The following is a 13,459-nucleotide window of genomic DNA, read 5'->3' as shown; positions in this document are numbered from 1 at the left end:
AAAAAAATTAGATCGTCAGCGTACGCCGCAATTTTGTGGTGTGCCGAGGGTTTGGATATGCCAGTAATATTCGGGTCATTCCGAACGTGACACATAAGTGGTTCCAGTGTCAGAATAAAAATTAGGGGAGACAGAGGGCACCCCTGCCTCGTCCCATTAGTGATGGGGAAAGAGTCCGAGCACTCTGAAAGCACCCAATCTCGTCTGATCTTGGAGGCTAAGAAGAGTCAGGCCTGGTTAGTACCTGGATGGGAGACCACCTGGGAATACCAGTTATTGTAGGCTTCTTTTTATGTTGTTGGCCTTGATTCGTTTTGTTTTTTTTTCGCTTGTTTCCCAAGGTGACCATCTTGGCATTTGTCAAGAGGGTTGAGAGTGCCCAAAGAGATTGCCTATGGGCACATAAGCCTGAAAGCGCCCGATCTCCTCTGATCTCAGAGGCTAAACAGGGTCGGGCCTTGCTAGTACCTGGATTGGAGACCACCTGGGAATACTAGGTGCTGAAGGCTTATTTTTATGTTGTTGGCGTTGACTTGTTTTTTTTTTTTTGTTTGTTTACCAAGGTGACCATCTTGGTGTTTGTCAAGAGGGTTGAGAGTGCTTGAAGAGCTCGCCTATGGCCACATAACCCTGAAAGCACCAGATCTCGTCTGATCTCAGAGACTAAACAGGGTCGGGCCTTGTTAATACCTGGATGGGAGACCACCTGGGAATACTAGGTGCTGTAGACTTCTTCTCATGTTGTTGGCGTTGACTTGATTTTTTTGTTTGTTTCCCAAGGTGACCATATTGGCGTTAGTCAAGGTTGAGAGTGCCTGAAGAAATCTCCTACGGCCACACCACCCTAAAAGAGCCCAATCTCATCTGATCTCAGAGGCTAAGCAGGGTTGGGACCAATTTAGTACCTGGATGGGAGACCGCCTGGGATTTCCAGATGCCGTAGGCTTCTTTTTATGTTGTGGCCGTTGACCTATTTTTTTCCGCTTGTTTCCAAGGTGACCATCTTGGTGTTTGTCAAGAGAGTTGAGAGTGCCTGAAGATATCGGCTACGGCCACATCGCCCTGAATCTGTTCCATCTCGTCTGATCTTGGAGGCTAAGCAGGGTCAGGCCTGGTTAATGCCTGGATGGGAAACCGCCTGGGAATACCAGGTGTCGTAGGCTTCTTTTTTTTTTCAAATATAATTTTTTCTCCAAATAGGGGAAGACGGTCCCCCGAGTACATAATGCAACAGAGAAATACAGAGCAAAAAGCAGCTGAACAATACTTGATACAGGTATATTCGCAACTGTGAGTCTGCCTTCCATCAATCACAATGATTCGAGGCACGGATAAAGTACTGTACCAAGATCCAGGGTCACACAAACCCCCAGGTCCCTCCGGCATAATCCATCCAGAGGGGGGTGTGGGGCCGTCATTCCCAATTTTCCACTCTTTCCAAAAGAGAGAGGGGGTGGAGGGGGTGAGAGATAGGGGAGGAAGGCAGAAAAGAGAAGGGTTGAAAGATCAGAAAAGGAGAAGAGGGGACGAGACACGATGGCAGCCACTGTCCAAGGGGCCAGTCAAGGAAAGCTCAGAGCACTAAGGCGATAGCAGGCGACATCCTTCCAGTGAGAATATAAAGGTATTCCAGATGTCTCAGGTTTGTTTAAAAAATTCTTGTATACCTTGTGATGTGAGGATCAAGTCCTCCATTTTTTTTAATGTCCTCTATTTTCTTAAGCCAGTGAGTAATGAAAGGGGGGGAACATTTTTTCCAATAGAGAGGGATGCAGGATTTCGCCGCATTTATCACATGACATAAAATAGATTTTTTTGTACTTCTTAATGGGAATCTGTGAATGGTGCAAGAGAAAGAATGCAGCCTCCTCCTGGATGGAGAAGTCTGTGAATTTTTGTGTTATGCATCGGATCTCTGTCCAGAAGTCCACCAAGCTGAGGCAGGACCAAAAAATGTGCAGCAACGTGCCCTCTTCTTCTCCACACCTCCAGCATATGTTCGAGGAAGAGGAGAAACATTTCTGCAGCTTTGATGGTGTCAAATACCACCTGGTGAGAAGTTTAAAATTCGTCTCCTGTATCTTCGTGCACAGCGACATTTTGAGAGCCAAAGTGATAATGCGTTGTCTCTGTGCTGGGGAAAATTAGCAATTAAGGTCCTTTTCCCAGTTGGACAGACAGGTTAAGTGTGGGTAATCTGTTTGAGAGAGAATGTGGGCCAAAGGGCCTTCGCTCCTGCATAGAGTCTCAAACTCCGTCTGAGGGCGGGCGAACGTTTGAGGATTGGGGATGGAATGGAGAAAATGATGTCGTTGCGCCGCTCTCCAAAAAGGCAGTTGGAAAAGCCCTGTCGGATCTGTTAGGATTGAGAAAGAAGGCCATTTTCCATCAATGACGAATTTAGACGCATTGTCTAGGTTGGAATTTCTAAGTGGGTCCCCAGTTCAAAGGTTGGATGGCCACGTATAGGGAATAGGGGGGAAGTCAAAGACGTGAGTGTGTTTTGGGTAGCGATCAGGTGACTGACTTTCAACTAAGCCCCTATAGTGGGATGTGACATAAATTCTGTGGGTAAATACTTATAGAACTACATGGCGCTTCTTAGCGGAATTCGGGAGTGAGCTTAGAAAGTTTGTTTCGATTCCAGTCCAATACACGGCCCAGATGGGAGGCCAGGTAGTAGCGTCGCAAGTTAGGGAGAACCAACCCTCCCTGTTGTTTAGACAATGTCAGCTGTGACCGCTTAAGTCTGGGATTTTTGTGGGCCCAGTTAAATTGAGTGAGCAAGGATTGAGCTTGCTTAAAAAACAGGACTGGAATCTGGATCGGGAGAGCTTGGAAAAGATAAGTAAATTTAGGGAGTATGTTCATTTTAATGAGATTGCATCTGCTGAACCAGGAATGGAGGCCAGAATGCCACCCGTGAAGCAAACTGCGGATCTTAGTGACAAGGGGTGGGGGGAAGTTCAACATAAACGTACGCGCGATGTCCGGTGGAATGTAAGTACGTGAGTATATCTTACTTATCCATGCCAGCATCCGTTCACTCAGACCTATATGGCAAAGGACCGAGAACATTAATGTCCATTTGACCCGATCAAAAGCCTTCTCGACATCAGTACTCATGAAAAGACAAGGGGTCCCAGATGACTTTGCTTTACGGATCAGGGTAAGCACCTTAGTGGTGTTGTCCTTATCTTCCCTGGTGGGAATAAAACCTAACTGGTCAATATGTATAAGGGACTACAAGTGATGTGCCAATCACGTGGCGAGGAGTTAGAGAATAGTTTTAGGACCGAATTTTGGAGGGAAATGGGTCTGTAGCTCCCACATAGGCCCGGGTCTTTGCCCTCCTTAGGTATCAACGAGATGTGGGCTCTAAGGGTATCCTCAGGAAAATCCCCATTTGAGCTCAGAGTATTAAATAAATTCACCAAGCGCGGGCCGAGAATAGGGAGGAAGGTCTTAAAGTATTGTGCGGTATATCCGTCAGGGCCCGGAGCCTTACCCACCTTCGGAGGTCCCACGCCCGTCTGGACTTCTTCCAGTGTGATCGGGTCCTCCAAGTACTCCCGTGATTCCGATGAGAGGGTTGGTAGACCAGAACCGGTTACATATCTGTCTATATTGTCCTGTCCAGACCCTGAATCGGGCAGGTTGTAGAGATCAGAGTAACATTTTTCAAAGACTTCAACTATTTGGGTTGGGGTAGAGGCCCTCTGGCCATTCTCATCTATCAACTGTGGTATGTAAGAGCAAGATTTCAACTCCTTTACCGACCTGGCTAAGATTTTTCTGCATTTGTCCTCTGACTCCTACGTCAGTTTACGACAGAACTGGAGTGCCGCTTTCGCTTTATAATGGAGAAGGACAGCAATATGGGTATGGAGTGTCCCCAATTCAATCTCTAAGGTCCGTAAGGGGGTATGTTTATGTTTCGCTTCCACAGAGGCAAGTTCACGAAACAGATTAGCAAGCTGTTCCTGATAAGTACCCTGCAGAGTACTGGCTTGTGAGCCTCCCAAATTATCCCCGGGTCACAGTCCTGCTTTAGTTTTCTTGGAAATAAAGGTTCAATTCCCTGGTCACATCTGCTAAAACTTCCGGTATCTGGATGAGGCTCTCATTAAGGTGCCAGAATAGAGACCTAGGTGAGGGGTAGGGAGCGAGGAGCAAGAGGCAGAAGTGTCAACCGATGGCGAAAGGGGACATTAAAGTCCCCACCTAATATCAATTGGCCCTCCCGAAAGTCACATAATCTGTGCAGGGTAGTTCTGAGGAACGTGTCTTGGTGATCATTGGGAGCGTACACAGTGGCAAATGTAAAAAGGCGCTCTCCAATGTGGCCCCTAAGAAAAAGATATTGGCCCCCAGGGTCCACCAGAGAATCCTGGAGAACCCAGGGGAGCCTGCTAGAGATCAGAATGGAGAGGAGGGGTTAGTAGAGTGGTAGACCTTAGGGAAGGATCTCGACCATAGAAAGGGGAGGCTAGTATTTTTAAAATGTGTTTCTTGTATAAAGGCCACATCAGTACAGGATGTGTTCAGTTTTCCCAGGAGGATCCACCGTTTTTCAGGGGAGTTCAGTCCCTTAACGTTTAGAGAGGTGACCTTGACTGAGTCTCCCATCGCTCCTCGGGGAGGGGGAGGGGGACGTCAGAGAAAAGCAAAGAAAGTTGAACCAAGGTAGGTTTTGGGTAGGTAATGCATGGCGGGAACTAAGGGGGAGAAAGGAAGGGCAAATGGAAGGAAAGGTAAAGGGAAAAAGAGGCCGGGCACCCCAACCCCAGGGGGAGAGGGAAATTAAGGGTTGTCCGCACTCAACAGTACAGGAAGGGTATACTAAAACAGCACAATTATGCTATAGCGCTTACCAGATGTACACTGGGTTTAAAGCGCTGTCCTACTTGGGTTATTGGGTAGACAGGTCGGAGAGGGAGCCCCCGAATCCTAGTCCCCCCAGTCCCGGCAGTGGTAAATGTCACGTCTGATACCGCTATGCAAATAAAAGACAATCAGTAACATCAAAGAAACAAAAAACAATAGTATAACCAAAACAGAGGTAGAGTATATAACTGTCAGCACTGAGGGGTCTCCTCGGCTCGCCCTAAACATAGGCATGCACGAGGGAGCCCGTCACAACAGAAAAGGCATCACAGAATGGGATCCACCACCCCCCATCCCATACCCCTAAAGTACATGCAGTCCCCGAACAAATGCATTTCTCCCTTTGGCAGATTGTCCTCTCCTTACCCCCTCTCCCCTGTCCACGCCCCGGGGGGAAAAGGGGCAGGGAAGGGGGGAAAGGGGGAGTGGAAGGGGGGAAAGGGGGAGTGGAAGGGGGAAAGGGGGAGGGAAAGGAGGGAAGGGAAGGGTGGGAAGGGGGTGAAGGGAGGGGGGAAACAGGGGAGAGGGGACAAACATGCAGAAATGTCAAGTCCTTTAGCGCACTCCCACCAGCAAACACCCGGACCCCATAAATTTCAACTCCTCCCCTCCATGGTCACCACATCAAGATGAAAGAGGAGCAGCCCTGGTCGGTGCATGGAAAATCCGGCAGGCAAGGGGCTGGGGCCACCATCCCTCCATCCAATGGGAGACTTCACCCGAGCAGCAGTCCTAGGGCCCGCCAATTAGTGTCTCTCCTGCATCGCCATCGGGGGCTGTGTAGAGCATCCAGAGGGAGGCTGGGACCGCCCAAACAGTAAGGGGTAAATCCTCCAGGGGGGTCCTGAGTCACCCTGGAGGGAAGCAGTGTCTCGTACCAATAGGCTCAATAAATAAGTCATCCAGGGTCCCCGAAAGCTGCAGAAGGCAATGTCGGCAAAGAGTAGGTGGGAGCCAGAGGGGGGGACAAGGGGCGCATCCAGGGGGAGGGGACACATATGCGGGAATGTCAAGCCCTTCCAGTACAGCGCATTAGGTATCACTCAGACCCCCCAAAGTGCAACTCCCCCATCTAAGGTCAAGACTCCAGAAGGGAAGATGAGCCGCCCTGGTCTGTACATGAAAGAACCTGCTGCCAAGGGGTTGGGGCCATCATCCCTTCCTCCAATGGGAGATGCCACCGGAATGAAAGTCCTGTGTCCTGTCAAGTGGTGCCCCTCTGACAATGTCGTTGTGGTATATGTGGAGCATCCAGGGAGAGGCAGGGACCACCCAAACAGTGAGGGGTAAAGCCTCCAAGGGGGACCGGTGTCAGACAGGAGGATAGCTGTGTCTTGTACAAGTTGGTTAATTAGACAAGTCATCCAGTGTGTTCCTGTGAGCAGCGGAAAGAAAGGTCGGTAAGGATTATGAATGGGTGGGGGCCAGGGAGTGCATAAAACTGCCACCAGATGACCGGGGCAGAGAGGGCAAGGGGATGAAACTCAGATCTGGTAGGTGGGGGCGGGGGTGAGGAGTGTCCCTCATATTACTCACGTTGGCCATACCTTGAAGCTGAGCGCTCTGCATACCCAGGACGTTCTTCTGTATAATCTAGCCTATCTGTATACATTAGCCTGTCTTTTGTACACATTAGTCGGTCCTCTGTATACACTAGTCTGTCTGTATACACTAGTGTATACAGATAAACTAGATTATACAGAAGAACGTCCTGGGTATGCAGAGATGGAGGCTAGGGTATACAGAGAGAGAGGCTAGAGTATGCATACTTGCTAGTGTATACAGACGGACTAGTGTATACAGAAGACCGGCTAGTTTATATAGGGAGGCTAATGTGTGCAAAAGACAGGCTAGTGTATACAAATAGGCTAGATTATAGAGAAGAACATCTTGGGTATGCAGAGAGAGAGGCTGGGTTACACAGAGAGGCTGGTGTATGCAGACTTGCTAGTGTATACAGACGGACTAGTGTATAGAGAGGCTTGGGTATACAGAGAGCTAATGTATAAAGAGCAGCTAGTGTATACAAAAGACATCCAAGGGTATAAAGAGAGACTCGTGTATGCAGAAGACCGGCTAGTTTATACAGAGAGGCTAAAGTGTACAAAACACAGGCTAGATTATACAGAAGAACGTCATGGTTATGCAGAGATGGAGGCTAGGGTATACAGAGAGAGAGACTGTGTTACACAGAGAGGCAGGAGTATGCAGACTTGCATACAGATGGACTAGTGTATACAGTAGACCGGCTAGTTTATACAGAGAGGCTAATGTGTACAAAAGACAGGCTAGTGTATACAGATAGGCTAGATTATACATAAGAAGGTCCTGGTTATGCAAGAGATGAAGGCTAGGGTATGCAGAGAGAGAGGCTTGGTTACACAGACTTGCTAATGTATACAGACGGACTAGATTATACAAAAGAACGTCCTGGGTATGCAGAGATGGAGGCTAGGGTATACAGAGAGAGAGTGAGGCTGGGTTACACAGAGAGGCAGGAGTATGCAGACTTGCTAGTGTATACAGATGGACTAGTGTATACAGTAGACCGGCTAGTTTACACAGAGAGGCTAATGTGTACAAAAGACAGGCTAGTGTATACAGATAGGCTAGATTATGCAGAAGAAGGTCCTGGTTTATGCAAGAGATGGAGGCTAGGGTATGCAGAGAGAGAGGCTTGGTTACACAGACTTGCTAGTGTATACAGACGGACTAGTGTATACAGAGGACCGGCTAGTTTATACAGAGAGGTTAATGTGTACAAAAGACAGGCTAGTTTATACAGATAGGCTAGATTATACAGAAGAACGTCCTGGGTATGCAGAGATGGATGGCTAGTGTATACAGATAGGCTAGATTATACAGATAGGCTAGATTATACAGAAGAACGTCCTGGGTATGCAGAGATGGAGGCTAAGTTATACAGAGAGAGAGGCTAGAGTACGCATACTTGCTAGTGTATACAGATGGACTAGTGTATACAGAGGACCGGCTAGTTTATACAGAGAGGCTAATGTGTACAAAAGACAGGCTAGTGTATACAAATAGGCTAGATTATAGAGAAGAACGTCCTGGGTATGCAGAGATGGAGGCTGGGTTACACAGAGAGGCTAGTGTATGCAAGCTTGCTAGTGTATACAGACGGACTAGTGTATACAGTAGACCAGCTAGTTTATACAGGGAGGCTAATGTCTACAGAAGACCGGCTAGTGTATACACATAGGCTAGATTATAGAGAAGAACGTCCTGGGTATGCAGAGATGGAAGCTAAGGTATACAGAGAGAGAAGTTGAGTTACAAAGAGAGGATAGTGTAGGCAGACTTTCTAGTGTATACCGTTGGACTAGTGTATACAGAGAGGCTTGGGTATACAGAGAGCTGTATATGTATATGTATAAAGAGATGCTAGTGTATACAAAAGACAACCAAGAGTAGACAGTGAGGATCGTGTATACAGAAGACCGGCTACAGAGAAGCTAATTTGTACAAAAGACAGGCTAGTGTATACAGATAGGCTAGATTATACAGAGGAAGGTCCTGGGTATGCAGAGATGTAGGCTAGGGAATCCAGAGAGAGACTGTGTTACACAGAGAGGCTAGAGTATGCAGAAGAACGGCTATTTTTTTTTACAGATAGGCTTGTGTATACAGAAGACAGTCTGGGGAATTCAGTGAGGCTAGTGTAATGCAGAGAGGCTGGGACACCGAGACTATTGTAAAAAGAAGGCAGGCTAGTGTATATAGATTACGGGCACCTGTATACAGAAGACAGAGAGGCTAGTCTATATTGAGTGGCTGGTGTACACAGAGAGATTAATGTATACAGAAAAGCTAGCGTGTAAAGAAGACAGGACTTTATTTTTTGCTAATGCAACTACTTTTGAAACATATAAAGTGCTTTTTTCATATTTTGGTGCTGTTAAAAAGTGGTGTATTGTCAGTGGTGATATCAATGTGACAGTTAATGTGGAGAACTACAACTATTCAAAATAGAGCAAAAGAGTGCTAAGTTTATTTTGTTAAGTCATTGACTGATAGACGTTAAGTAATTGGCCGTTATTGGTTTGGCAGTACATGGTTTATTTTGATGTAAGATAGTTTTATTCTCTACTTATAGCCGAGTTTTAGACGACTTTATTATTAGCATTATTCGCATTATTCATATATATTATGCAGAGTGTAAGTATTGCAGTGAGACGATATTGCTTTTAAAAGATTTGTATTATTATACATAGCATTGTTAGCAGACCAATAGGACAATTTACATGGCTTAATATTGCAGAGCGTAATTTATCAGGAAAGAGATTCAAAGCGTTAGTTGCAGTAGCTTCATAAAACTGAGAAATCGTTGCATTACTCTAAATTTAAAATATGTTCCGGCAGCACTGAAAAGACGATATTAGATGAGTGATCTACACATTTCGTTTACTATTTCACTATACCGGCTAAATGTTAATATGTTAATATGTGCTGCGTGTAAGGTAGAAATTTGATGGTTTAGTGTGAGCTGGTTTACCAGGATTTAGAGATAGTAATCTGTTTATACTAGTAATAAATATAGCAAAATAACTATAACGGGTTTAAGTGGAAATACACGAAATAACAGCAACAACGTGTGTAGGTTTTTATCAATCAAGTTCATTACGTGTCTTTAATCATGTAGTGAAAATACCCCAATATTGGAGCACAAGGATGAGAAAGCATAATAACTAACAGAGGATGGCATGGCAAAAAGACAAACTGCATTAGAAATGTGAATATGAATTAGAGTTGAAATGCCAATCTCCAGGGCTACGTACAGCAAGGTGTGAGCTAAGCAGCTAAATATTCTGCAACGCGTTAGTTGCAGTAGCTCCAAAATGACTGAGAAATCATTTCATTACTCTAAATGTAAAAGTTATCCCGGTAGCACTGAGTGGACTGATATTAGATGAGTGATCGTTCTAGTACAAATTCAGTTTCCTATAGCAGAGAGATACCAGCTAAATGTGAGACGAGCAATTAAACTGTTCACGGTAGCTTTGCATTACTCTTAAGATGTGCAGCGTGTAAAGAAGCAATAAGATGGTTTTGTATTATCCTAAAATTAGCAGTATACGTAATAAAGGTGAGTAGGTAACCTGGATTTAGACATAGCAAACTCTATAATCTAATTTAGCAAAATTAGAAAAGATAATATTGAGACAGTATATACAGGTCGAGTTTAACTGGAAATACACAAAATATCTAGCTTACCTTTACATTGTTCAATAGAGCGTTGCAAAGTAATACCAAGGCAAAATGTCGGAATAGCAATTAGATGAGATGATTGCTGTAATCATGAAATATCAGGTTTCTATCGGATGAGAAAGTATAATAACTGGCAAAGTATGACATGGCAAAGAGACAAATTGCATTAGAGATGTGAGATGGACATGAAATGTCAATCCCCATTGGTTACTTACATGTAAACGCGGCTACATACAGCAAAGTGTGAGCTAAGCAGCTAAAGGGTATTAATTAAATTATTAAATTATTAATTAATTTATTAAATTTATATTCATTAAATTTATAGCTAAAGGGTATTAATTAAATTATTAAATTATTAATTAATTAAAGGGTATTAAAGGGTATTAGGGTTAAGAGTAAATTGACGTAGCTTGAAAATTCCAACGTGTAAATCGTTCCATTAATTATGCTACGCACGAAGACGGCTTACACTGACTGTTTTCCGTTTCCACTGGTCATCGGCATAATGTATCAGTAACCATGAACATTAATAGTGATAGACAGCTTACATTAGGATGTATGCATGATGTGAATGTAAAATGAATGTAAAATAGTTGCATTATGTGTTATTAATGTAATCAAACTGTATTGCTATGCTTTGCTACTGCAACCACTTCTCAATCAAGTCCCACTGCTTTTCTCACTTTTTGCCGCTGTTAAAAAATGTGTTGCAAGTGTTATGTGTTACAAATGGTTATCAGTGTGACAGTTAATGTGGAGAAAAAGTAATACACAAAATAGAGTCAGAAAGAGAATCCTATTGCATAGAGGTAGCGAGAGATGGTTGCATTAATCTTAATGTGCAGTGTGTAAAAGGTTTTAAAAAGATGGTTTTGTGTGACTTTTGCTTTAACGTAAAATTAGCTGTAGACATTATAATTTGTTACAATGATTTAGAGATAGTAATCTCTATAAAATAATAATTATAAGTATAGCAAAATAAATTAGGAAAATTTGGAGGCAGTATGTATAGTCGAGATATAGTGAATACACAAAAGGGATCAAGGGATAGTAGCAAAGTCAAGGGATAAGTGCAAAGGTACTCTATTTAACAGTAAATTGACGTAGCTTTCAAATTCCAACGTGTAAATCGTTCCATTAATTTTGATGCTCAAGAAGACGGCTTACACTGACTGTTTTCCGTTTCCACTGGAAAGAGAATCCTATTGCATAGAGGTAGCGAGAGATGGTTGCATATGGCAGAAAGACGGCTTACACTGCTTTTCTCACATTTTGCTGCGGTAAAAAGAAATGTTTTGTCACTGTGTTTTAACTGTGACAGATAAGGTGGAGAAAAAGAAGTAATACAGAAAATAGAGTCAAACAGTGGAAACTTTATTTGTCATGACAGCTGATACTTGGTTGAGCAATAAAACTGTTTTATTTAGATGTAAGACTAGTTTTATTATCTACATATAGGGTTTTCAGAGAGTTGTATAATATAGGCGACCAATAGGACATTTAAATGGCTTAATATTGTAGGGAGGAAGTATCGCTGTTCAAAGGTAAGAGATTGAAAGCTTAGCTTGAAAATGGCCGAGAAATAGTTGCGTTAGTCTAAATTTAAAGGATATGCCGGTACCAATGAGAAAGCTTATATTAGACTAGTTGATGTTTGCATTACACAATCCTATTATTATTATTATTATTATTATTATTATTATTAAGATCCAAGTGCAGAGAGATACTCAGTTAATGTCAGAGATACTCGGTCAATGTCAGAAAAGCAATAAAACTGTTTACATCGTTAGAGAGCGATATTTACATTACTCTTAGTATGTGCAGCATGTCTGGTAGCAAATGGATGGTTTTGTGAACATTTTACATTAAGGTACAATTAGCGGTAGAACTCATCGAAGTGAATAGATTTAAGCGGATTTTGAGATAGTACTCTCCATTTCTAATAAGAAATATAGAAAAATAAGTCAGGATGGTGTGTCAGGACTGTCACATACTCACAGTCCCGTTACAAATATGCAAAATAGAGCAAAAGAGTACATGGTTTATTTTGATGTATGATAGTTTTATTGCATGCTTGATGTGGATGATTAAAATCGTGTAGTGATCTATATTTAGCATAAGAATGAAAAGGCATAACATGGCAATGAGACAAACTCCATTAGAGATGTGAGCTAGATGAAATGATGAAATGTCTCTGTATAGCCCAGATTGTCTTCTGTTATCACTTAGCATACCCTCTAAATTCACTAGCCTTCTCTATATACACCAGCATGTTTACACTAGCCGGTCTTCTGCATACAATAGCCTGTCTTCGATATACACTAGCCTATGTTCTGAATACACTAGCCCGTCTTCTGTATACATTAGTCTCTCTGTATAAACTAGCATCTCTGTATACCCCAAACTGTCTTCTGTAAAAACTTGTCTCTCTTTATAACCTGTCTAGCCTTTCTTCTGTACACACTAGCTTCTCTGTATACACTAACCAGGCTTCTATATACAATAGCTTCACTCTATGCACTAGCCTCTCTGTATAATCTAGCCTCTCTATATACCCTAGATAGTGTTCTGCATCTCCGTAGTGGTAGCCTCTCCGTAGAAGCCAGCCTTTATTCTGTATTCACTAGCCTTTCTTCTGTATGCTGTAGTCTTCTATATATACTAGCTTCTCTGTACACCCTTGCATCTCTGTAATACACTAAACCCTCTGTATACCACAGCCTGTCTTCTGTATACACTAGACTGTAAACACTAGCTAGAATACACCAGCCTGTCTTCTGTACCCACTAGAATCTCTGTATACACTACCCAGTCTTCTGTATACACTGTCAGCTTGGATGTATACCCAAGCCTGTCTTCTGTATACACTAGTCTCTCTATATGCACTGTCCTATCTGTATACACTCGACTCTCTCTATACACTAACCTCTCTATATACACTAACATCTTTGTATATACTAGCCTCTCTTTAAATTAGCCTCTCTGTGTACCCCAGCCTCATTGTTTACTCTAGCATCTCTGTATACTCAAGCCTATCTGCGTACACGAGTCTGTATTCTGTATTCACTAGCCTGTATTCACTAGCCTTATATATACTAGCTTCTCGCTTCTCTGTACACCCTTGCATCTCTGTACACTAGACTCTCTGAATACACTAAACCCTCAGTATACCACAGCCTGTCTTCTGTATACATTAGACTGTAAAAACTAGCTAGAATACACCAGCCTGTCTTCTTTACCCAATAGACTCTCTGTATGCACTACCCAGTCTTCTGTATAAACTGTCAGATTTGATGTATACCCAAGCCTGTCTTCTGTATACACTAGTTTCTCTATATGCACT

At 43.3% G+C, this 13,459-nt stretch overlaps 1 pseudogene; it reads left to right on the top strand.

Annotated features, from left to right (window-relative positions):
* Window positions 1-612: 612 nt before the first annotated feature.
* LOC143936473 (5S ribosomal RNA) lies at window positions 613-731 on the top strand (annotated as a pseudogene).
* Window positions 732-13,459: the final 12,728 nt, after the last annotated feature.

The sequence above is a fragment of the Lithobates pipiens genome, unplaced genomic scaffold, assembly GCF_037356315.1.
Source record: "Lithobates pipiens isolate NorthernLeopardFrog02 unplaced genomic scaffold, aLitPip1_a1.2 Scaffold_28, whole genome shotgun sequence".
NCBI classification, from domain to species: Eukaryota; Metazoa; Chordata; class Amphibia; order Anura; family Ranidae; genus Lithobates; species Lithobates pipiens.
Note: the sequence above shows the minus strand (reverse complement) of the source record. Positions and strands in the feature narration are given on the sequence as shown.